We start from the raw sequence: 26507 nt of genomic DNA, 5'->3' as shown, positions 1-26507 counted from the left end.
GTGGCTGGAAATATTCACATGAACCAACAACAGGTTTCTTGTCTACAGCCCACGGAGGTGAAGTGCCACCAAACTACATGGAGCCTGTGGCATCTGTATTAGAGGTTCCCCACGATGAGCCTGCTGCCAGGAGGACAGGTTTCCTCAAAATATGGGTTAGGACGCAGGTGGCACATTTAAGTTACAAGTTCGATGACCTTTTCTTTCAGGCTGGGATTAAGACTTCAGAGAACCCCACGACTATACTGTGGCCCTGCGTGTGCCAAGCCCACGTGGGTCCTCTCCTGCCAAGAGGCGCAAGTCCCACAGAAACAGGAAGTTTCCTCTCTAAAGTGAGTCATTTGGAAAAAAAAAATATATTCAGCAAATAAAAATCAGGGGGTCACACCATGGAAAACAAGCTGGTGCTATCTAAATGGTTGAAGTTTGGAAAACCCATTTGGCTCATCCCTGTCTTTCCTAAGTTTGAGCTGGAGAAACAGAGGCCCAGAAAGGTGGAGTGGGTTTGCCTGAGCACACGCAGCAGGCGTGTCTAATGACTCCTTCCTCAGCATAGCGTATCGTATCACATCACACGCTGATCTATGTAATACAGGATGTGCTCTTTTTACATGTTACACTCAAAGTTTCAAACATTCGTGAAAGAAGTGAGGTTCAACTTTAGAAGACAGGCTGGAAGTCCTATGTCTGTGCTGATTGAAATGTTTCTTTTATTTCTCTAAAAGGGACATGAATTATGACTCTGTAAAGACCCAGGATACGAAAGACGGGCTCTCCCCACAGTGCCCAGTTCCCTTGTAAGAGCAATGAGCATCCTTCATAAGACGACAACAGCATAATGGCCATGATACAAGCTCAGAGTGCTCACAAAAATGACCCCGAGAGATGGCATTAAAATATCCTCATTTAAAGATCCTGCCTGGTAGATACAACCCCAAACCCTAGGCTTTATTTATAAAATAAATGTACAAAGACTGAAAGATAGAAACAAAAGGCAAAAAGAAGCAGACCAGCTAGGGATCTCGGGACTTAAAAAACAATGACATGGCAGCCATTTCCATGGGTTTTCAAGGGGCTAAACTTGGAGCTAAAGAAACCAAGAGCCTTCAAACACTAACAGGGGTGGGGGGTGGAAATACTCAACCACGCTGTGCTCTCTCTGACCAAAGGATCAGGAAAGGAATAGTCCAGCAAAACACAGGGCCAGGACTTTCATCACGTTGTCTCAGTGAGATCCACATGGAAAACCTGGGCTTCCACCTTCTCCCAGCATCCATAAGGAGTACTTCCCCTCCCCAGCACAGCCCATTCAGAACAAGTCGGTCCCCATGATGGTGTCAGAGGGGATCACACAGGAACCAGGAATGTCAATTCTGCCCAGCAGAAGTGTTCTTCCCCTCAGGTGCCAGCAAGGCCAAGTGGAGAGCCTGGTCTTCTATCTCCATTTGACTGAAACAAGTCAGAGTTCTTCTCCTTTCCCTTACTGGAGTGGTATCAGAAAAGCCAGCCAAAACAGGTTTTGAGAAGATCCAAAGTCTCATAACAAAATATGAGAGGGTCCATGTTTCAATCGAAGATGGTTTGTCATCAAAAAATAAAAAAATACAGGAAGATCTCAACTCCAATACAAAAGGACAATCAGTAGAAGCTATAATGGAATTACCTGGCAAAGACTTTAAAGAGCTCATGATAAAAAATGCTTCAAAGAGCACATATGAACATGCTTCAAACAAAAATTTTTAAAAGTAAGAGCTCATCAAAGAAATACAAAGTCTCAACAAAGATCTATGGAAAACATAAAGAAACGTCAAATGGAAATTTTAGACCTGAAAAATACAATAATAAAATTAAAAGTCTCAGCGGATGTTCTCAACAGCATAATGGAGAGGCAGAGAAAGGAATCAATGGACTAAAGGATGGAATAACCTGAACAAGAAAGAAAATAGATTGAAAAATAATCATGATAATGAGCGAAGCCTCAGGAATCTGTGGGATTATAACAAAAGATGTAGCATTTACATTATTGAAGACCCAGAAAGAGGTGAAAGAGGACAGTCCTGAAAGATTACACAAAGAAACAATGGCTGAAAGTATCCCAAACTTGTAAAGAGACATAAAACGATAGATTCAGAATGATGAATGAAAAGTTGGAGGGAAAGGTAGGTAAAATGGCAGAGTGGGATTCTCCAGTGATCATCTACCACAGAATCATGAATTTCAACAATTATCCATGCACAAAAATACCTTCACAAGAGCTAAGGGAAGCAGGCAAGAGATTATAGTCCCTGGTAATGGCAGTAATTATAAGAGGGCTTGAAGGGACTAGGAAACAAAGTTCTATATTACTTGAGTCACTCATCCTCCAACCCCAGGCAACAGAGCATGGAGAGGTATATCATCCAATTGTAGGGGTGGGAGCAGAAGTAAGGAATTAGGATTTTTACACTGGACTCCAATACCAGGATCACCACAGTAAAACCAAACACCTGTCAGAGCCTCATGGCCCTGACTCTATGCCAGTACCTGTGAACTGAACCTCTAGACCCAAACTGGTGCCAAATGGGAACCTGTAACTCCTGAGAGATGGACTCAAGTTCTGGTCCACATCACTGCCTACTGAATGCAGGGACCTTGGATTTTAACAAGCTCTAGTGGTAGGCATGTCTCAGCAGCCACAGGCTTCAGGAGCAATCCCCCATCCATCAGCACCATGCCAGCTCAGAGGTCACAGGATTTCAACCTGGGATATATCAGTCATGACAGTCTTGGACTTACGGTATGGCCTAGCACAGCAAAGAGACCACAAGTTGGTCTTTCCAGTACATCTAAATAGGCTTACTGTTGAAGAATATTCCCAGAAAAACACAGTGAAGACTGGAATAAATACCTTCTTCTTCAATGCACAAACATCACCACATGATCACAGGTTGGAAAACAATCAGGAAAACAATATCATCAAAGGACAAAATAAGGTGACAGTGACAGACTCTAAAACAACGGAGATGTCCGACCTACCTGACAAAGAATTCAAAATAGCTGTTTTTAAGAAAGCTCAGCAAACAGCAAGAAAATAAAAAGAAACAAATCAGAGAAATTGAGCAGAGGTTACAATTTCTTTTAAATCACAGAAATCCTGGAGCTAAATATATATATATATATATATATATATATATATATATATATATATATATTACACAAAATGAAAAAGTCAGTACTAAGTACAATAACAGGATTAGACAAGAAAAATTTTTGAACTCGGAGAAAGTTTGTTTGAAAACATTCAGAGGAGAAAAAAGGGAAAAAAATGAAATAGAATGAAGAAAATCTTATGGCATTTATGGGATAGCATCAAAAGAGCCAATGTACAAGTCATTGGCATTCAAGAGGGAGTAGAAAAAAATAAGGAAATAGAAATCTTTTTAAAAGAACTAATAACAGAAAACTTTTCAAACCTGGAGAAAAATATAAATATCTAGATACTGAAACGTTCAATGCCTCTAATTAGATTCAACTGTAATAAGACTACCCTTTCACATATTATAATCAAACAATCCAAGATCAAGATAAAGAGAGGATCCTAAAAACATGAAGAAAAAAGAAGAAAACGACATATAAAGAAGACCCTAAATGCCCAGCTGTAAACTTCTCAGCAGAAACCTCAAAGACCAGGAGTCAGCAGGATGATATATTCAAAGGGCTGAAAGAAAAAATAATAATAATAAAACTGCCAACCAAGAATAATGTGCTCAGAAAAGTTATCACACAGAAATGAGGGAGAGAGAAACACTTTGAGACAAACACGTTCCCCTGATGATGATATGTTCCATAGCCACAGTTTATTTTTCAAAATGAAGAAGTTAATGTTGGTACAGTTCTAGAACACTGGTTTTTACATGTACTTCAGTTTTCTGTTTTGGTTTTTTTTTTTTTTTTAGTTCTATAAAAATTAAAGATTTTTGTAGGCTTTTAAAATTTAGAATTTTCTTTTCTTTCTTTCTTTCTTTCTTTCTTTCTTTTTTTTTTCGATAATTGTAAAAGCAGTGAATCCCACACACATAGCCCTTTTATAGTCATACTCACTTATTTTCTACCTTGGTCCCCTTTTTGAGCCTCTGGTCATCATTAATATGTTCACCATTTCTATAATTTCACATAAACATGTAAAGAGTACATTGGATGTCTAGGTACTACTATTTATGTGAGTCAAATGATTTCAAAATAAAAATTTATAATTTTTAAAAACATTTAATGTTCTTATTTTCACACCTTCAAACAATCCTTACAAGACCACAGATGAATCCTAGTCTGGTACCTGAATTTCTGTGAGCTACTATGAAGATACACCCACCACCCTGGGAAGAACACATTCTACTAAGGGCATACCAGATATGAATCAGAATGTGTAATTTAGATGCGCAAGACAGAACTTTCCTGAGTGTCTATAATGCAACTTCATTTGTACTTTGTGTTCCCGTTCAGCCAATGTGGTACAAACAATCTCAGGCAATTCTTCTTCTATGCTTAAGGGAATGGTTTAAATTCTGGGAAATTCAAGTAGAGTCTCTTGTCAATGAGGGTTAGTGGGTGGGGGGTAAGAGGACAAGCATCCTTTATCCTCAGCATCAACAGCCCATGCTGCAGTCTTCTGAGGATCCATCGTCCTGGATCTCTCGGTCATTGATCCACACAGGCTACTACAGAATTATCCCTGGGCTCCATCACAAGGCCTCTTTGCACCCAAGAGCACCACCACATCAATACCATTCGTACTAGTTTCCTGTGACTGCCGTAACAGAATACCACAGATTTAGTAGCTTAAGCCAATACAAAGGTATTACCTTATTGTTCTGGAGATCAGAAGTCCAAAATGGGTCTCATGGGGCTGAAACCCAGGTGTTGGCAGAGCTGCTTCTTTTGTGGAAGCTCAGTGCAGAATGTGATTTCTTAACTTTTTTTCTTTCTAGGGGCTACCTAATTTCCATGGCTGTAGCTCCATACTGCGACCACTTGCTTCCACTGACACCTTTCCTTCTCTGACTCTGGCCCTTTACCTCACTCTTGTAAAGAGACATTCTAACATTAACTCACCCTGATATTCCAGGATAATCTCCCCCACTCAAGATCTTTAACTTAATCCCATCCATGATGTCCCTCTTGTCATGTAAGGTAGCACACACACGGGTTCCAGGGATTAGGATGTGGATATTCTTGGGGGGAAGGCATTATTCTGCCCACCAAACAGCCTGTGGCACTTAGGATCATGCCACACTGCCCCTACACTGTTTCCTATTACTTCACAACAAAACACCCCAGAACAGGGGCATGAAGCAACCATACTGTTATGTCCACTGTTTCTGTGGCTCAAGAATTCAGCGGGACACAGTGGAGATGACTTGTCTTGGCTCCACAGTATCTAGGACCTCAGCTGTTAAAACCCAATACCTAGGGGTGACTCAACAGCTGGAGACTGAAATTGTGGGAGGCAACTTCCTCCAGGTCTAGTGGTTGATGCTGGTTATTGGTTGGGACCTCAGCTGGGGCTGCTGACTAGGCACCTGAAGGCCTCTCCTGGTGTGTAGAGGTGACCTCACAGCATGGCAGCCTCCAGGAAATATTACATGGTGACTCAGCTGAGATAGATGCTGCATTGCTTCTTGTGACCTAGCCTCAGAACTCAGATGGAATCATTTCTGCCACATTACTGGTCAAAGCAATTATAAACCCTTCCAGGATCGAGACAGGGAAAACAGTCCCTGTGTCCTGGTAAGATCACTCTACAGAATAGCCTATGGGAAGGGGAATGGGGTCTTACCTATCTGCCAAACTAGGCAACCACCTTTTCTCTGAGGTCTTGCCACCCACCCCCAGAACCCTACCCTGTAAGGCACAGGCCCTCCCATCATTAATCCGACAGGTGTTAGGATGTATGTTCCCACATCTTTTGTATCCATCTGGAGAATAGGAATCTGAGGAGCTCCCAGTATTTTCTCCCCAACTCTCTTTCCTCCACCACGCCCAAGCCAAAGGTTTATCATCCTGGGGGAGAGGACCTTCTCTTTTCCATATCTTCTCTCTCAAACTTGTTGTTCAAGACCTAAGATTTTTTTTTCTTTTCCCCCAAGGATCCACATTTTTAGAGCTGAAAATTACATGAATTTTTCTCAATAATACAGTTTGCCTCATTTTTTTTCTTCCATGGATAGGGTGAAAGTCAGGGTCAAGGAGAGGAGGAAATAGATGGAAGTCAGACCATGAGTGAACATATCCAAAGGGTTATCTTGCCACGGGCACCAACCTCATGACAAGCCTGTATCCTCTGTCAGGGTCTCTGAGGGATTCCTTCCACCCAGAGAATAGATAGTATCCATTTCCCCTACCCAAGTTAGAGCAAATTGGAAATTAAATAAAAAAGTATACATGGGGATCAAAACATTATCCTTATCACTGATAGAAGCCATGATGAAGCTCTAACTTCCACCCGTGTGATGGGGATTAGAGATGAGGTCTTTGGGATGAAAGCAGGTTAGATGAGGTCTTGAGAGTGGGCCCCTCATGATGGGACTCATGCTCTTGGAAGAAGAGATACCAGGTGGTTAAAATTGATCTTTTTCCTCTTGCACAACAATAGGCAAAGTTTTTCATCTATTTGTGGTGCTGGGGATCAAACCCAGGGCCTTACACATGTTAGGCAAGTGTGCTACCACTGAGCCACATCCTCAGCCCAAAGCTGATTTATGGATGTGGTAATTGCTTTGTCAGTCTTGGTCCTTCAGGGACTATACTTGTAGGAGTCTCCTTGCTGACCCTTCATAGACGTACAGCACGGGCAAAAAAAGTAAACTATGGTGGTTTTAAGTTATGAAGATTGAGGGGATTATTTGTTACTACAGCATAAACCAGCCTATTGTGCCTGATACAATGCTATTGTTGAACCCAACAATGAACAATTGTTATGAATCAATTAAATGGCATTTTTAAAAGCATATAAATTTTTAATGACAAGAAATATAGTCATTATACAGGCACATGTTCACTGTAATCAATTACCTAAAGCCACTTAGAATGTTTTTTGCTGCTTCTACCAGGTTCTGTTAATTGTTCATTCAGATATCAGTTCAAGAAGTTATTTCTTCCTATCCTTTACCAAACTTTATTAATCTTTTAGGATTTATTACCACCTAGCATGTGCAGAGGGAGCAAACATAGTATATATCTGTTTTGTTACTGTTCAAGTTTCAGACATTCACCAGGGATCTTGGAAAAGTATCCCCGGTGGTAAGTGGGACTACTGTATTACATACTAACTTAGATCTAATTTAAACTCTGTATCTCCAAGCCCTAAAACAACATGTGAAATAATGTAGAGTCTTAAAAAACAGAAAAACAATGTCAGTATACATATATGGAAAAAAAAGGTTCACAGTGCTTTCTTCCAAGTGGTTAAAATTGAGTGATCTCTGTCATTCATCTAATGTGTTTATTTTTGCTTATATATTACATAATAAGTAACTTTAGTAATATATATTTGTTTACATTATATACTTTGCTGTATATGTTGCTTTTATATTTTATATTTGCTGATGTATATGTTATTCCTTCAAATGTTTTGTGTACATTTTCCAAATTTTCAGCAGTGAATGTACATTTATTATACATGAGAAGTGATAATAATAGATAACATTTTCACAGTGGGTTGAATATGAAAACTCAATACTTTACATGAATTATCTCAATATCCCTGGGAAAGAGGTATTATCTTTATTTCCTTTAATATTCTTAGCTAGGGAGTCTGAAGTTCAGAGAAGTTAAATGAGCTCTGGCTGGAGCTGGAATTCAAACCCCAGAACCTCTGGGCTATAGCTACCAAAAAACTAATTAGATCAATGATACATTGATACATAGTGATACATACCTAAATTAATTATAAAAATAAAGAGACACATTCACACATAGGGCCTCCGTGGAGACTCAAAACTTTTTCAGAAGGAAGTCAGCACCACTGTTACCCATTTTCAATACAAAGTGACAGGCCCACCTGCCTCCCACAGGGTTTGGAGCAGGTGCATCCTTGCCCTCCCAAGGACTTTCCCCCACAACTTGGCTGCACAAAGCTTTCTTAGAGCCCTCGTATATTGATTGAGTGCAGCTGTTTCTCTATGATAAGTCATAGGTCTGGTTGTTCATAAGCCAATCTGCAAGGGAGTGAACATAAGGCAGAAATCAGGAGACTTGGGGTCCAATCTTGGCACTGCCACCTGCAACCTCAGTTTTTGCACCTGTAAAATGAACTGGTTAGAGGAACGGATGCCCAAGGACCAGTGCAAAGCTAGTTCTCATCCTGAGAATGCAGGTGAGAACCGAGTGTCCATGCATTTCCTCTCCAGGTACAAAGCCCATGCACCCCAGAAACAGCAGCCTTGAACCCAGGAAGCAAAGCACTCTGAGGCTACTCCAGGGAAACACAGATGAGTGCTCTCTTGAATAGCAGTGCTTCCCTATGACTGGATGAGCTCTGACAAAATGTGCACTTCATTCATTCATTCAACAATTGACTGTGCACCTATCATGCACCAGGCAGGTTTCAGCACATATACTACAATGAACTACACAAAGTCCCTGCCTTCATAAGCCTTCCATCTAGTGGGAAGACAAATGAATGATTAAGTATACACGTGCACATGCAAAACAGCACGTGTTAGAAAGACCTTGCTGGGTGGTAACTGTACCCCAAGTGTCTTCAAAAAGGAGGTGCAGTGTCCAGTAGGGGATAATTTAGTTTCCTTTTGGTACAAAAGCAAATGAAGAAAGAGCATAGTATTAGCCTGTTACAAGACTGTTTTTTTTCTTTTTAATTATTAAAAATTACTCTGCCATGGTGCATATATTGTGTCTGCTCTCCCTGCCTCTACTTTCTCCCACCTTCCTCTGTCTCCTCCTCACTCCTGGCTCCCTTCCCAGTCCCTACTAGTCCATCTTCTATGTTCAGGTCATCCTTCTTTTCTATTTTTAGTCTCCATGGATGAGAGAAAACATGGAGTATTTGTCTTTCTGTGTCTGGTGTATTTTGCTTAACATAATGGCCTCCCATTTTCCTGCAGATGATAGGCTTTCATTCCTCGTTATGGCTCAATAAGATTCCTTTGTGTATGTGTGTGTGTGTGTGTGTGTGTGTGTGTATACCATATTTTCTTTATCAATCCATCTGTTAATGAACACTTAGGCTGATTTCCATATCTCAGCTACTGTGAAGAGTGATTCCATAAATGTGGGTATGCAGGTATCTCATTTATATGCTGATTTTATTTACTTGGAATTTAGGTCCAGGAGGTGTATAGGTGGATCATATGGCAGTTCTATGTTTAGGTCTTTTAAGATCCTCCCAGGTGTGGTGGTGCACCCTGAAATCCCAGTAGCTCTGGAGGCTGAGATAGGAGGATAGAAAGTTCAAGGCCAGCCTCAGCAACTTAGCAAAGCCCTAAGCAAATAGCAAGACCCTGTCTCAAATTTTTAAAATATAAAGGCCAGGGGTGGTGGGAGCTGGGGATACAGCTCAGTGGTTAAGCACCCTTCCACAGCAGCTATACTAATTTCTGTTCTACATATACTCCATATGCTAATTTCCTTATTTTCTCCACAACCTCACCAGCATTTGTTATTTTTTTTGCTTTGTGTGTGTGTGTGTGTGTGTGTGTGTGTGTATACATGCACTTGTGTGTTTATAATAGCCATTCTAAGTGGGGTGAGATGGAATCTCGATGTAGTTTTGATGCGCATTTCCCTCATAAGATATTGAGCATTTTTCGTACATTTATTGACCATTGGTACTTAGCTTTCTGAGAAGTGTCCATTCAGATTATTTGCCCATTCTTTATTGGGTTAACTGCAGGGAGGGGGCAGTTATTGTTGTTTAGTTTTTTAATTCTTTGCACATTCTGAATATTAATCCTCTGCAGATGAATAGCCAGCAAAATTGTATTTTTGTCTTTTGGGGTTTTGGGGGGTTTTGTTGTTGTTGTTGTTGTTGTTGTTGTTGTTGTTTTTCCATTCTGCAGGTTGTCTCTTCACTCTGATGATTGTTTCCTTTGCTGTGCAGAAGCTTTTTAATTCTACAGAGTCCCACTTGTTAATTCTTGCCTTTGAGTCCTATCCAAGAAATTATTGCTCATGCCAATATCTTGAAGAGTTTCCCCTATGTTTTCTCCTAGTAGTTTCCAACTTCAGGTCTTGCATTAAGGCCTTTGATCCATTTTGAGTTGGTGTGTATACAGGGTGAGATAGAGGCCTAGTTTCAACCTTCTATAGGTGGACATCCAGTGTTCCCAGTACCATTGATAGATGCTTTTGGCATCTTTGCAAGACTGGAATTTCAATCGTAGTTTGAAATTAATTTAATCTATAAACTTGAATTAATTACTGCAACCTTGACAGTCTTGGATAACCTCCTCTGTAGAATGGAGATAATAGTACCAGCGCTGCCTACCTTATAGGATCATTCAGGAATCAAACCAATCAGTGAAATGAAATATATAATAAACACAAACTTTCAGTTCTACACTCTAAGCAAGTTCAAATTGCTTTTAAATCAAGCTCTTGCTATCAAACTTGAAAAATAGCATGATCTAGCTCCAGTTCTACCGATGCCATGGGATTTCATCTCAAGACACAGGACAATTTATACCAAACCATGGCTCAGTGATACAGCACTTGCCTAGTAAGTGTGAGGCTTTGGGTTCGAGTCATGGCATTGCATACAAATAAATAAAAGAAAGGTCCATTGGCTACTAAAAATCATTTTTTAAAAATGCATTGGGCAGAGAGATGTAGTAATGGAGAGAAATGCATCTATCTAATGTGTTTTCTTTTCTTCCCATTTACAGGAATTCAGTGTTCCAAAAGGTCACTCTGTATCCCCCTTTGTTATAATTAGTGTTGGTTCCATACTATAGTTGGTAAATTGATAATTGATAAATTATTGCTCTCCAAATATCTCCCTTGGTAAACCAGTATGGCTTTGTTGTCATTATGTTAGGGACATCTCAATGGTATTACTGTAATTTTTATTTCTTCTCCTCCTGCCAATTCTAAATTTTCATACTTCCCAACCAGGCCCTGGTTCTCACCAAATTATGAAATGAAAAATGATCTTTCCTCATCTGGCATCTACAAAACACAATAATGGTCTTTCCTTGGTTCCAGAGTCACCAGAAGGTGGCTGTAATCCAGGTTCCACTACTGGATGAACTTGACTGTGTGATTTTGGAGGAGTTTCTTAAACTCCCTGAGCTTTATTCTTGTCTATTAAATGGGGGCAATAACATTAGTAAGAGGTGGTTCCAAATATCTGTTGAGATAATGCAGTGCACCTGGTGCAATGCCTGGCACCTAGTAGGACCTCAAAATTGTTTGTTATTTTAAAAAAAAGTCTTGGGAAGCACTGAGGCTGCTCTAGACTGGAGGTAGAGTCAACTTACAATAAGAAAGATGAGATTGTACAATGGTTAAGAATTCTGACTTGGGCTGGGGAGGTGGCTCAAGCCTGGCATGCGCGGGATGCTGGATTCGATCCTCAGCACCACATAAAAATTTTTAAAAAAATAAAGATGTTGTGGCCACCGAAAACTAAAAAATAAATATTAAAAATTCCCTCTCTCTCTCAAAAAAAAAAAAAAAAAAAAAAACTCTGACTCCAGCCTCTAATGAACGGGTCAATAATTCCTAATTCACTCCATTGGCCTCAGCCAAGTTGAGCCTCCTAATCTGAAAACTGGGGATAATCACATAACTTATCTAAACAGTGTTTCTCAAAATGTGGCCCACAGACTTTGGAGGACTCCAAGATTCTTTCCAGTTACTCTCAACTCAAAATTATTTCATAAGGGTGCAAAAATGTTACTTTGCTTTCACTCTGATTGCTCACAGGCAGAGTTTTCCAAAGGCTCGATGACATCTAACGATGGTGTTCTGATGCCTGATGGAAAGTGTATTTACAAATTATTTTTAAAAAATGTTTCATTTCTAATACATTAAATATCAATACATATGTATGTATATGTTACATAATAAATAAAAGCTATTATGGTGTCCACAATAATTTAAAAATTTTAGAGAGAACCTGAGACCAAACATTTTGAGAATGGCTTCCTGGAAGTGTTGTTATTAAATTAGCAATGGCCATATACACAGAGAGAGGAGGGCACAGAATAAACATTACCTATATCCTCTGATTCCAGAGTTCCCCAATCCTATCAGATAAGCAACTAGCCTACTCCAACTACATATAAACAAAATAAGATCATAGCATAGATCCAAGTGCCTTAAAGAAACAGGAACTCAGGGGTCAACTGTTTCCCTCACCCTGTCCCTTCCCATCTTATATATAACCGGTCACCAGAGAGAAGCAGGTGGCAACGAAGCAGATGCAAGAGAAGCTTGACTTATAGAATACTCTTTTAAGTCATGGGTCATAAAGAAGCGATGCAGCCTGAAAAGAAGAATAGCTTCTTTAAGGACTGGGCAATTTCCATAGAAACAGCCTGAAAAGTATACTTATTGTAAAAGGTGTGAGAGAGGGGAACAAACTCAGGTGCATAGCAAGATAAACTATATGAAAATGTTGAGCTGCTGGAGTTCTTCTCCTCATCTTTTCTTTTTACTATTTTGGTACAACTATTTCCCCTTTAGAGGGGAAAAGCAGCATCCCTAAATTCTAATGTTGATGGCAAAGTAGGTGAGGCTCTTAGATGACAGATATCAAATGGGTCTGATCAAGACTGCGCACAATCTGGATTATGTTCACCAAGAATTTAACAGAATCCTTTTAAAAGCCAGGCAGATTGCCTCTCTGGGCTGCCAGCATTGCCCAAGGGACCCCCTTTCGGGTCAGGACTTGCTGTCTGTGCTGTTAAAACACAAACATACCCTATATCAGCAATAACCCTACAAATAGATGAATGCCGGTAAAGCACTTTTGCATGTAAGCTATTTTAATCTTAATCGTAAAAGAGGGGGGTGCCAAAGGTTTATGTCAGAAAAGTGAGAACCACAGGGGACACCTTTAAAAAAAAAACTTTTAATTACTTCTTTCTTCCCAGCCTAGGAAACGAAAGTGACAAAGGTCACCCAGCACGTCGGCCACCAGTTAGCCCCCAAGACCATCCTAGTCCCGGTCCTCACCACCGGCCACTCCACTGCACACGGCCACCTGTTGCCATCCTCTCGCCCAGGGCGGAGTTGCAAACCGCCGCTAGAGTTCGTTCTAATTCCCCAGAGCAGAGCTGGCCTGGAAGCCCCGACGCGCCGCGCCGCGCCGCGCCGCGCCGCGCAGCGCCTGCTAATGCGCAGGGCGGGCGGGGACTCCGCAGAGTCTCCCAGCTCCGGGCTCCCTTTGTTTTCTTGCAGTTCAGTGTCAAAACTAGACCCCAGACGGCATCCTCTCGCCCACGCTTGGCTTCCGCGCGCTGGCACCCTGCCCACACAAGGGAGATTCCAAAAAGCCCACAGTCCTCGAAGGGAAAACAGGGTTCATCAGGGCAAGAATGCGCGGCGCAGACAGGTTACTGCGTAAGGTCCTCAAGTACACCCAGATCCAGAATCCCTTAGAGCTCTTTAGTGGAGCACAGTTGCAGGAGCGCTTCGGCCAGGACTCAAGTTCACGGATCGCTAGGCTTCAACAGCAAAAGGCAGGGAGAACTCCGGCCGCCTGTGCTCTAAGGCGAGGGAGGGGAACCTGGGGGCAGCCGCGGTTAGAGATCCTCACCCGCGGGGAACACCAGAATCCCAATTCGGAAAGTGACCCGCCTGATTTCCAAGGGACTTCTCCGCGAGCGCCGCAGGGGAGTGCCTTTCTCCCAGTCTGAGAATCCCAGCGAACACGAGCCAAACAAGTTTAAGACAGCTCCCGGGGCGTCTGTTTGTTTATTGGCTCTTAAGGGAAAAAGTTTGAAGATCTTTAACCAGCCTCAACCTGGCGCTAGCGGAAATCCCGGAATCTCCCCCCAACAAGAGTGATCTAACTTCAAGTGGTTATATAACTGGGGACTCCTTCTTCCCCTCCCTATTCCAAGCTCTCTCTCATTACTATTCCAGTAGTAGAATGTGTTTTGCTTATGATTTTTTAAAAATTAAATAATTTCCTTGAGACCAAAGATCGGCGAAGGCACAGGCAGCGTCCTGGGCGCGAGGCGGCCCCACCCACGCTCAGCCCCTATCGCAGCCAAGAGAGCCGGGGTCCGGGTGTGCTGCAGGAGCTGGACTAGCAAGCGCGCCCCACGGTCCCACGGTCCGCCACTCCACGTGGTCAGGATCAACAGTTTGTTGAGCTCATCAGTGACACCTTGAACTTTTCATAAAGAAAATGGGTATTGCACCGACAGAGGTTTGGCAGCGCCGGGTCGTACTTAATATTCAATGATCTTGTTTGCGCCTCCCCCTCCTCTTCTCGCAGAAATTCCACCGAGTCCGTTACTGGGCTCAGACTTTTAAGTTAATTTACTGCCCCCCCCCCCGACTTTGGCCAGTAACCAGCGCCTTTAGGGCTAGCCTCCCCCCACCCCCAGCTCCCGCCTGAAAATGACATTTCACCAGCGTCTCCGGAGGGGGCTGAATTTCACTTTGTAACTTTCTGCGGAACCCGAGCCCGGGTGGCAGCTCGGGTGGTGGTATCGTATGCAAATACGCATGCTGACGTTACAGATCATGTGGGTTTTGGCGTAGATTCCCCACTGATCGAGGCATTTTTTCCCCCTTTTTTTTTCCTTTTTTTTTCTTTTTTTTTCTTTTCTTTTTTTTTCTTTTAAAAAATTTGGCCACCGTTCTCCGTACGGGGGCTTTTTCTGTCTGTCTGTCTAGTAGGCTGGCTTTCCCCCTCTTTCCCACGGAGCCCGAGCCGGGCGCCGGGTGGGGAGTGGGGAGTGGGTGGGGGGAGCCAGCAGAGTTCCATTTTGGAACGCCCGTGCCTCGTCTCCGCGCTCCCAGCCCGGGTCCCCGCGTTCCCAGCCCCGGCACAGGTAAGAAACTTCGCCCCGGCGCGGAGCACCCCCACCCGGCGCCGCCAGCCCCGAGCCCCGCACGCCGGGCGCCGGCCACTCCAGCCCAACTTTCCCACCGCCGCCGCCGCCGCGGCTCCCGAAAATGTGTTGTTAATGGGACTTGGCCGCGTTGGTGATTGGAGCAGGGGGGGGGACGGGAGGGGGGGCGGGCAGGCTCTTTTTGCCGGTGGGAGGAAGGAAGCGGATGCCGAGGGGGGACGGAGATTTTTTTAAAAAGAGTTTTGATTACAAGTTTGGATAAATGGGAGCCAGACCGAGGAGGAGGAGGAAAAACATGTCTACGTTTCCCTATGTCGACATAAGCCACAAAAAAATATGGCGTCCGCTTTCGACAGGGCGTTACGTAGACCCGACTCTGTTTTTATTTATTTATTTCGTGGCCGTCTCCCTCCCTTCTCGGCCCAACTGCGGCGCTTTGTGCGAACGGGGCAGGTCCCGCGGGGACTCCACCGGGACGTGGCCCCGTCTCCGCGCGTTTTGGCAGGCTGGGGGCTGCGTGTGGCGGCTCCCCTCCCTCCCCCGCTCTCCCCTCTTCTCCCCTCTCCCGGTGACGATTCGCCGTAATGTGGTGGCAGGAAGCATGACGCCGTGGGTTGAGGCTGCCTCTCCTCTCGTCGCTCCTGGTGGCTGCAGGCAGCGGGTGCAGCGCGGGCGGCCGACGAGCTCCCGGACGCGGGCAGGGCCGGAGCGCGGCGCTGTCCCCACGCCCTGCTCAGGTGCGCGGCGAGGGGGCTGCGGGGGGCCTCGGGGCCCGGGCCCTGCTGTGCGCGGCCGGCCGGCTGGCCCACGCCCGCAGCCGGTCTTTGCCAGCCCGAGCCCGGCTCAGTCCCCTGAACGGCCGCCGGCGCTATCCGTCTGCCCCACAAGAGGTTAATCTTTGTTGGCGTTGCAGCTTCTTTGTGGCTTCCCAGGACTTGGGATCCTCGGCTTTGCAAACTTGCCCTTTCCTCGGTCGCTTTGCAGGAGGCTGCGGAGACGAAGATGAGCGGAAAGTTGGAAACCAGCAAGCATCACAGGACCGTCCCTTTGGCCTCCTAGCTGTGCAGAGCTCGCGAGGCGGATGAGGAGGGCTGGTCGGGCTGGGGAGAAAACTTGACGGGGAATCCAAGTTGTGATTTGCTCTGGCTTCCACCTGATTGATCGACTTCAAAACCAGTGGGGTCTCTGCCTTCCACTGTTCCACGATGGCCTTTTGTTTGTCTGGGGCGTGGAGGAGGAGGAAGTGAATAACGACTTGCCCTGGACCCCTCCCCTTTTACAGAGTCGCTGCTCAGCTCGGGCGCCACGGGACCACTGTCTTTTCAGACACCCGAGTGCTTCCCCTACCTGCCCTCTGAGCATCACTTTCTCTCTGGAAGTTAGCGGCTCCCTCAGATCTGAAGGAGGCCCTGTTGGGCTGGATTGGGGGGTCAAGAATCCCTCCCCCTCATCCCTGTGGTCACTCAGACCTCCCTCAATTACCCTTTTACACACACACACACACATTAGCCACTCCTTCCTGCAGAGCAGAAATTAATGCCTGCAGAAGTGAAGGAGGTGAGACTCTGAGAACTCCTCAAGAGCTGAGTCAAAAGGTGATTTTCTATTTATGAGGCCACGGGTTTAAGCAGTTCAGTCCCAGGGCAGTAATGTCAAAAAGCATTTGGATGACGACCAAGTGGAATAAATATCTTGTAAAATGGCATGTTTAATAGTAAAAATAGATTCATGGAGCCTTCCAGTGGTAAATGGGACTCACATCAAGGTTTAATTTACGTTTAAAAGGAAAGTTACATAAGCCTGTATACACATTTTCTTTTAAGAATAGAGAAAACCTATGAGTAAGATTGAGATGTGTTCCTGACAATAATAACTGTGCCTGTGATGTGTGGAAATATCATTGCTATGCAAACACTCTGCTCCTTGATTGTTCTCTTGTGAACTTGTACCTTTCTTCTTAGCCAGATTTGAGACCTTGGCAAGGATCCACCTGAAGATAACAGAACTTTCAGGGGAAATTCAGGAGGCCAAAGTGTAGGGTAAATTAGCTAATCCTCATTTTAAAGGGAACAAAAACAAACAAAATGCTGTTTCTTGGCACTGACAAAAGTAAATGCAGAGTCTCTTGATATGCAAAAAGGTGGTCCATCCCGAGTGTCTCCTGCACATCCGGGCCATGTGGTTTAGTGGAATGCTGTGCATTTATCAAAAAGACTCATGGCAATGCTTGATGACTGTTACTAACACCATCATAGTATGCCAGGCATGGTGCTGTGCATTTTACATGTTTATCATTTAATCCTAGCTATGACACGTTGAACTAAGTATTTTTATTAACCATGATTTATGGTTGAGGAAACAAAGGCTCAGAAGGGTGAAAAAATTTGCCCAAGCCACAGGGCAATCAGCAGTCAGTGTTCAAAACCAGGCCAGTCTTCATACATTAGCTACTGCATTGTAGCAGCTCCCAGACACAGGAAGTGGAGTCAGGTGGAAGGAGAAAGAGAGGAAGAGCTACTGCCCTGGGCTCTCAACTCAGGAATTTATCTGGATTTCATTTCTTTGTTCATTTTCTTTTGCAACTCTGTGTTGATTTATTTATTCATTCAGCAAATATAATGTTCATTATACTAATAAGAGCCCACACTCATTAAGCACTTTTATGTGCCAGGCACCATCCTAAGTGCTCATGATGAGGCTATTTTGTCTTCATGACAATGCCATAATGTAAGTATGCTCATTCTCTCCTTTTTATAGATGAAGTGAAGGCACAGAGAGGTTAACCAGCTGGCTTGAGAAGGCACAGCTCCCAAGCAAAGTATTAGCCCCCAGCACAAGTGCATTCCACTGCTGCAGAGGGGCACTAACCCAGACAGCCCTGGGGGAGATAGAGACCCCTGGCCTCTATCAGCCAAAGCACTGCTCCAGGCAGTATGGGAATGCGGGTGGAATAGAGACCTCAGGTCCTCTAGGATTTTGAGCAGACAGCAGGGAACACTCATTAGGCCCAATAAAGCAGGATGAAGTAAGTGCTGTCATTGAGAAAGTGACTCCCGTGGAAGCACCAGAAAGCGTGCTGCTCTGAGGGAATCCTGGGGGATCCCCTGGAGGGGCGGTATAGGAACTGACCCATGAATGAACAAGGAGGAGTAGTGTCTGCAGGTGGGTTGGATGTCATTGCATTCAGTTGCTAGCAACAGAAATCCTGCCCACCTGAGACCTAACCAGCTGGGGACTTGTGTGTGTCAGGCAATAACAGGGTGGATGGGCCAATACCTCAGCTGTACCACAGGAAACCCAGTCTGGCTTTCCACTCTGCCTTCCTTACAGTGTAGATAGACCTTAGGCCTTGATCTGTCGTCTCGTTGTAGAAGGTAGCTGCTGTAACTCCAGGCCTCAGGTCTGAATTCCAGAAAAGGGAAAAAAAAAAAAAAAAACAGGATGAGTTTAGTGCAAAGACTATTTTCCTGGTATGGCTTTCTTGTTATATTTGGGAAGAGACACTCCTCCCAGGGACTTCTGTCCTCAGCTCATCAAAGAGAACTATGCCACATGGTGGCTCAAACCTTCCAGGGAGGGACAATCAGGTATTTCTAGTTCAGCACATTGCTGCCATGAACAAACTGAGGTTCAACTTGTAAGGCAGAGGGGTGAACTGGTGGTTGAGTTGGCAGGCAGGATGTGTGCTGCCTGGGATGAGAAGCAAAGAACAGTATTCCTAGGGAAGTAACACAGAGCCTGGGAGCTGCCTGCATCCTAAGGAGGTGGAAAGAGGATGCAGGGAAGGTTGCACAAAGAGGACCCCAGACTGGAGGAGGATGTGGAGGCAATTGGCTTTGATCTACAGGTACTAGGGAGCCATGGCAGGTTTCTGAGGAGGGAATGACATGTGTTTTAGGAAGGGCAGGCTAGCACTGATGACGGTGTACCTTGTGCAGATAAACCACAATTGAAGTAAAATGAGTTCTGGGAAGTTTCAGACTGAGGATCAGTTTTGCTTTAGGGCAAAAAGAAGACAGCAGACAATAAAGGAGTGAGGGGTGGCGGCGGGGGTTTATTGTAGGTACTGCCAGTAAGAATCCAAAATTGACCTGATCTTGGTGAGCTGTCACCAGGAGGTAACCAGCTCTCCTTTCTCCAGATCTCAACTAGTGGAACTAGAAGTGCTGGAAGAGAACCATTTACCTTTCCCTGAGCATCAGGATTCCAGAATCCTGGGTGCAGATCCACAACTCAGAGCAGAATAACGTTAGTGATAACCCTCACCTGGGCTTGGATCCTGGGGGTAACATCAAAGGGTCTTGGAAGCCTGTCCATCTCAGGTTTGCCATGTTGGATTCCCCCAGCAAGGACTGACTTCTCTGATTCTCTTTGTTCAGTTTTATTAGCTCTATCTCTGAACCTTAGTTTCTTATTCTCTAAAATGGAGATCATCCTCATAACGGCCATATGGGTTGTGGTGACCCTTAAGAAGAAATTTGCAAAGGGGCTGACGTAGGGAGTGTGCCTAACCACTCATCATCACCATGGACATCACCATGACCACCACCTCTGGGATATGACTTTCCTGGGATCCTTGAGGTGCCCAAGTAATTTCCATGCATTGATTATATCCTCCATCCCAGGATGCTGACTGCCCCCATCTCACTGCCACACACCCCCCCACCACACCCATACACACGTGTGCTTATTTTGTGTGAGTCTGAGCAACTACTGAGATGGAAAACTGTCCTAGGAACACCACAGTGCAGCCCTGGTGCAGCGGACAGAGGGTGGTATTCTGTGTCATGGTCAAGTCCAGATAGCACAGCTCTGGAAGGATGCTTGGCTATTCACATGCCCCTATGCTAGACAGTAAGGTGGGCATTGTTTTTAGTACTGAAAAAGTAGTTTCCTTTTTAACCGAAATTTCTTTTCTCCTCTTTCCCCTCCCCAGCCCTTCTCTCAAGCCCCCTCCCTGTGTTGAACAGGTTGTGATTTTAAGAACATCCACCCACAATCTGTTTCCTGTTTCTATGCTCATAGTAGTCTCGCATTCAAGAGGGGTTGACTGATGGCGGGGTGGGGTGAGTGTTTGTGTGTGTGAGAGGGAGAGACAGACGGACAGACAGACTCCAGGGAGAAAAACAGTCCTGATAACAGTACATCCGTGTCCACCCAAATTTACCAAGGGAGAAGAGAGGACCAAGGCCAGAGCCTCTCTTTATTCCTGGGAAGACAGCTTAACCTGTTAAAAAACCGCAGTTCACACCCCTCCTTCCTCTTTCTACCTCCTCTGCCCCCTAATAGAGAAACGCTAATGAAGGTCAAATCTTGTTACACAATGTTTCACTACAACAGTATTTAACACTTAACAGAATCTGCAGTGAATGAAATCCATGTGCTATTGACCCACGGGAGATGGACCCAGGCATGCACTTTGGTGTCAGAGGTTTATGGTCTGTTTTCTGGGTGCACAGGCTTGATTTGGGATAGGAAGTGGGAAGCGTGCTGGGTTTATCTTTTGGGGAAACCAGCAAAATCTTGGGAACCACTTCATGTTCAGTGGGGGAAATCGATTCACGGATCCCTGGGTCCTTGCAGAGTGTTCTAATTGAGTTAACTCCTTCTGTGGAAGGGAATCCTCGCTGCTGGGGTTCCAGGGCCCACTTGTGGGAAAGAGAAGGAGGCTGCTGATGAGAAGAAATTTGCCGGTGAATGGCAGTTCCTGGCTGCATGGTCCCCTTGGCCTGGTTGAATGCCTGCAGCTACAGCTGCTGGGCTCCAGGACATCTGCAGAATGCTGAGGGCCCGGAAATGAAGGTTCAGGAAGAGGCAGCACGCACACACACAGGCGGCAGCGCTGTGCACAGGTGACGGTTTAAACCAGTGTTGCAGAAAGATTTTGAGAAAAGCACTCTCAGTGGGCCTGACATTTTCGTTCCCACAGCCATCTCCACCCTCAGCCTTGTCCACTCTGGCTGGTGAAGCTGAACAAACAGAGCTCCCTACACACCCAGATGCACAAAGCTGCCCACACACCCAGACACACAACTGACACTCCAAAGTTTGCTGTCTTCAGAATGACCACAGCTCCTGAAAGCCGAGCACTTACTGTTTGCGGGGCATGAAGCTCAGTACGTTCCCTTCTCTGGGCCATTTACTCCAAACCTTAAGAGTAAGTAAGTGGAGAGCCACGGTTTAAGGCCAGTTTAAAGTCAGGAAACCAAAGTTCAGAGAGGTTAAGCACTTGCTCCAGTTCACGGAGAGAAAGCAGCGGAGACAGGACACCAACTCAGATCAGGGTGATTCCAGAGCTTTCTCCAGGGTGAAAGACTCCTGGAAAGTCAGCCCCACCCATCCTGAAAGGGGCTGTGGAGAGAAGGAAAGGCTTGGAGCATGCTTTTGGACAGTCTGATTGCTTTTGCAGTACAGCAACATAGGACTATGGGCCTGCACCTGAGCCTGTGTGCATCCGTAGGTGTGCGAGAGTTTAGTCAAAACAGGAAGGGATTCCAAATCTGTACCTGTTATCTCTCCTGCCTCCCCATACCACCCCTCTAAAAAAAAAAACAGTTCTAAAGTCTCTAACAGTGTCTATGATGGAGCACTACCCAGGCAGCTCTGCGCCCTCTGCTCTTGGGCCTGGAGAGAAAGAATTCCAGTAGGCTGAAAACTGCAAAGTTGGAGCAGCCCGAGGAGGATCTGGGGGCTACCTTGAGGATGCTGCGTGGCCCTGCCAGCCAATGGGGGAAGGGGGTGGAGGGAGCGGGCGTCAAGAGGGTGGAGAATGGCTGTGTTGCTGTTTTTATACAATAAAAGAGGATCATTGTAATCGGGAGCCTTTGAATCATAACACTCTGCCCATGGCTCACTCCAGCTGCAGAGCCATTTAGTTAAATAGTGCACAGAAAACTCCTTTGAGCTGCTATTACATTCCCGCTGTTCTTAAAATACAGGACTGGGCTGAATCGCTCCCACGGCATAGCCATCTCAGGCTCCCCCAGCCCCTGGGTGAACCCAGAGTCCCTGAGGGCTCTCTGAGGCCTGTGGAGGATGACATTTAGAAATTATTTTCATTTGTACTGCTGTCCCGTCTTTCTGGAAACAGATTCTGTAAGATATTTGCACACTCAGAGCTGGATGTCATGGTCAAGTTGTATAGGTAGGAGGCAACCCGATGCAGAAGGCAGGTGGCCAATGACGCCACTGGTTGGAATGAGGAGTCCTTTGCTTCTTTTGTTGTTGGTGGTGATGGTGGTGAGGTGATTGAGGGATGCATTGCAACAGCTGGAAGCTGGACAAAGAGGCTGCCCTCTGGCCAAAACGTTTAGGGGAAAGCCTGGGTTCCCGGCAGCAGACTGAAGCCCAGGCTTCTCTCCCAGTGGAGATCTCTGCCTTTCGTTGTCCCATAGAACTGCCTGTTACTTTCTTCCGGGGAACTCTGTGTTACAAAATCGATTCTGAGCTTGCGGTGAGCTTCTGCCAGAGACAAGTAGTCCAGGAGAGCTTGAGGACTTCTCATTGTTTCCAAGAGCCAGCGCTCTGTGCACAGAGCCACAGGGTGGAACTGGCTCTGATTACCTCGGGGGTGCATGGTAGACATTGCAAAGACTGAGGTACCTAATTCGACAGGGTCTGTCCACAGAGTCTGACTTTGGCAATTTTAGAAAGGGGATGGATGGGTCTCCTGGTACAGAGTATAACGGGATCACTGGAAGGGCATTGGGGTAGTCAGTCTATTGGCCACGTGGTACATGAGTAGGATCTAGCAATGCTGTAGCTGGAAGAAACTTTAGGCATTTCCTAGCCCAGCTAGAAGACACTGAGGCCCAGCAAGGTGTGAAAATTGGCCCAAGGTTACATAAGCCTATGGCCATGACTAGTTTGTTGCTGGTGTTACTGGGTTTGCGATGTTGAGGGGGTTTTCTCTCATACATTTCCTCAAGGGACTGTCAGCCTCCTTGGTCAGCTAGTTCACTGCAGCACCTACCCTACTTCTGTTCCTCTTCCCAATCAGCACTTACCGAGCACCTGCCAGATAAGAAATCAATGTTCTTGAACTCAGGAAGTCCAGTCACTGGCACTTAACCCCAGCAACGGCTATGATCATCCTGCCTAGCCCTTCCTGGCATCACGGACACAAATCCAGGGGTCTTTTTGTGGGCGTGCTCTGTCAATCTGGGATTCTGGAATTCTGTCATCCCCATTTGACAAATGAGGAAGCACAAAATAGGAAGTCTTTTGTCCATGGGTTCCAAAAGCAGGTCATCTGATGCCACACCCAGGGCTCATTGGGCCCAGGCGCTCCCCACCCCGCCTACCCTCCATGCACTGGTGGCTCCAGCCAGAAAGTCCCACTCCTCCTCTACAGAGTAGAACTGGTGACTGAGCCACAAGCCAGGGCTCAGGAGACAGCACATGTGGATATGCACTCAGGGCCTGCCAAGGTCTCCCTCATCCATGGTTTTTCCAATTTATTAAATGCCCTAACTTCGTTGGTGTCATAGTCATGTCATTTGCTCAGCAGCCTCACTAAGTAGGCAGCATGGAGGCCCAACCAAAACTCCAACGCAGCCTTTGGAATCAGAGATTTGAGCGCCATCCCCATCAGGAGTAGTGTTGCAGGGGTTGCTGCAGAAGTAGCTGAGTGGGAGACCTGAATGGTCAAGGGCAGGTCACATGGGGACACAGAGCCACCATGACTGCCCAGTTTAGCCTCCCCAAATAAAAGAATTTCTAGGCACCTTTAAGTTAGCAACAGGTGCTCACCAGAGCTTTTGTCTTCCAAAGCACCCCAGAATCCACCCACTTTAAATGCACAATTTGTTGATATTTAGCATATTTACAGAATTATGCATCCATAACCACAATGTAATTTTAGAATATTTCCCTCATGCCAGAAGGAGACCCTGTCCCATTAGCAGCTCCTCTCCAACTCTTCTCTTCCCCCACTTCCAGCCTGATCAACCATTAATCTACCTCTGGTCCCATAGATTTGCCTCTTCTGGACATTTCATGTAGTGGAATCATATAGTATGTGGGTTTCTGTGTCTGGCATCTTTCTCTTAGCATACTGCTTTTGAGGTTCATTGAATTTAGTGATTTCAGGATTTCATTCCTTTTTATCGTCAAGTAGTATCCCATTGGGTGGCTGTACCACATTTTTCTTATCCATTCACCAGTTGGTAGACAGGTGGGCCATTTCTGATCTGGGGGAAATAATGATACTCCTGCAATGTTCGTATGCCTGTCATTATATACACAGGTGTTTCCATTTCCCCTGGGTTCCTAGAGAGGCCCAGCAATACCTCACAGAGGAATTGTTGGCTCATATGGCAACGCTGTGATTAACTTTTTAAGAACAGTCAAACTCTTCTCCAAAGTGGCTACACCATTTTACATTCCCGCCAGCACTGTATAAGAGTTCTGAATTCACCACCTCTTTGCCAATCTTTGATGTTGACATCAGCCCCATTTAACAAGAAAGGGAACTGAGACACAGGGAAGGGAGAGTCCCATGGCTACAGAGTGGAGCAGTAGGACTTAAACATCAGTCTGACCCATGACTACCCAGGGCCAGGACTAGGGTAGGCTAAATGAGGTACCCAGTGTGCAATATTTAAGGAGGTAGCTACTCTCCATATAAGAATATAAGAATAGGGCTGACACCCGGCCTTTTTGAATTTTGCTTCCTGAGCGGCTGATTTGCTGTGGCCTATCCTAGTTCATACCCTGTCACCACTGTGCTCAGTGCTGAGAGAGGAGTGGACGTGAGGCTGATCACGCACTCCCTTGCCTTGGGGGACTCTCAGCTAGCCTTGCTGGACTTGCAGAGGCCTCCTGCTGCTCCTGGGGCACTGTGAGAATGACAGGTGAGTCTACCTGTAAAGTGCCTATCCCAGGGCCTGGCACCTCAGCAGCGCCCCAGAAATTCAGGCTGGCGTCACTGTGTGGTTGCTGACATATCTCTGACCTTGCTTGCTATGAGGCTGTCTCTGAGTCACTGTAGCATAGGGGGCATCCACATTCCTTGCATCTGTGACTAAGAGCCCCAACTCCACCCTTTAAAGGAGGTGCTCTGCCCTAGTGAATACAAAATCGCTTGGGATGAAGGAAATTGGATACCCAGGCTCTCCTCTGACCTGTTGGACCTGACCTGGGGCCACGGAGCCTTGCTCTGGCTCCAGATTAGACGTGCCCCATGTCTGGCTCTGTCATCTCCGGAACCCGAGCGCAACTTTCCTGTGCTTCCAAATAGGAGAAGACACCTGATGGATCCTACTTATAGGGGCCAAGGTGACCCAGGGACGAGATAGTCATAGGCCCTGTCTGTGGTGGACAGTTCTGGTTTTCTCTAGCTGGGAGCAGGGCCCTATTTGTAACCAGTTCAGCCTGCTAGTCTCCCAAAGTTGGGGCAGGGAGGAGACACTCAGTGATCTGTGGGTAGAGATTTGGGGGATTGACTTTGGGATTCCTGAAGAAGAGATGTGTGTTCATTATAAAAGTGATAGAAATGATGGGAGCCTTGCCTGGTTTAGTCCAAGATCCCATGAATTCTGTAGATGGCTTAAATGGGCTCACTCACTTAACAGAAGTTCAGGGCTCCATCTCTGGGGAAGGCTGCTTGCTGGCAGATCCCCAGGACCAAAGACACCCAGACATCCTGCCACTGCCCACCCAGCACTGTGCACACCCCAAACCTGGCTCCCACTTGCTGTGGGGCCACCGCTGCCTTGTGCTATCCAACGGCGGAAGGCATGGATGTGTGTTAGCACCACAGTGAGGCTTCAAGCTTGCTGAACTCTGGAGCTTTATCCTTTGATTCCCATCCCTACCCTGCCCCGCCTTCCACCGCCTGAGCCCCTAGTCTTGGCCGAGCAGTTGCTCAATACATAGTTGAATACAGGAGCCTTCTGCATGTGGCTGCATGTGTTGAAATAGGAGGTGACATAATCCTGGGCCTAACTGCACAAGTGAATAGAAACTTCCAGGGTTGATTTTTTTACATTTTTTTTCTTGTTGTTGTTGTTTCCAAATAAGAAGAAAGGAGGAAGTCTTATTGGAAGGATACATACTGTGTCATCTGTCACCAATGTGTCCCTTCCTTAACTCTACTCATGTGTGGTTCTGAGACACCAAATCTGTCATGTTTCACTAACCTTCCAAAAAAAAAAAAAAAAGTCCCCACCCCTGATGACTGGTTGCCCAGAGGTCAGGTCATAAATGCCAGCACTTTCAAGGACTTTGCATAGCATTGAAGACTGAAGGGAGGAAGTATAGCAAGGTAGGAAGTGGTGAGGAGTGCGTCAAATAAGGAAGCATGTGCCCCATCTAAAGGTATTCAGTGTTTTTTAAAATAAATTCTTCCCATCCACCTGCAAACTGCCAGTTGGTAACTTCTGACCCAGAGGATCAAGTCCAAATTCCTGACCCTGGCATGGGTCTGTCCCCAGCTGACCTCTACCTCCTGAACATATTTTGCTGTAACTTCCTCCCACT

At 45.6% G+C, this 26507-nt stretch overlaps 1 protein-coding gene across 1 annotated transcript in view; it reads left to right on the top strand.

Moving 5' to 3' along the window:
- The first annotated feature begins 14520 nt into the window (after window positions 1-14520).
- Zhx2 (zinc fingers and homeoboxes 2) overlaps window positions 14521-26507 on the top strand; it is a 161218-nt gene continuing 149231 nt past the window's right edge. The window contains exon 1 of the mRNA XM_005316194.5: window positions 14521-15005. The gene's annotated coding sequence lies outside the window, so the exon portion shown is untranslated. The remainder of the gene's footprint in view (window positions 15006-26507) is intronic.

This window comes from Ictidomys tridecemlineatus, chromosome 7 (genome assembly GCF_052094955.1).
Source record: "Ictidomys tridecemlineatus isolate mIctTri1 chromosome 7, mIctTri1.hap1, whole genome shotgun sequence".
NCBI lineage: Eukaryota > Metazoa > Chordata > Mammalia > Rodentia > Sciuridae > Ictidomys > Ictidomys tridecemlineatus.
Note: the sequence above shows the minus strand (reverse complement) of the source record. Positions and strands in the feature narration are given on the sequence as shown.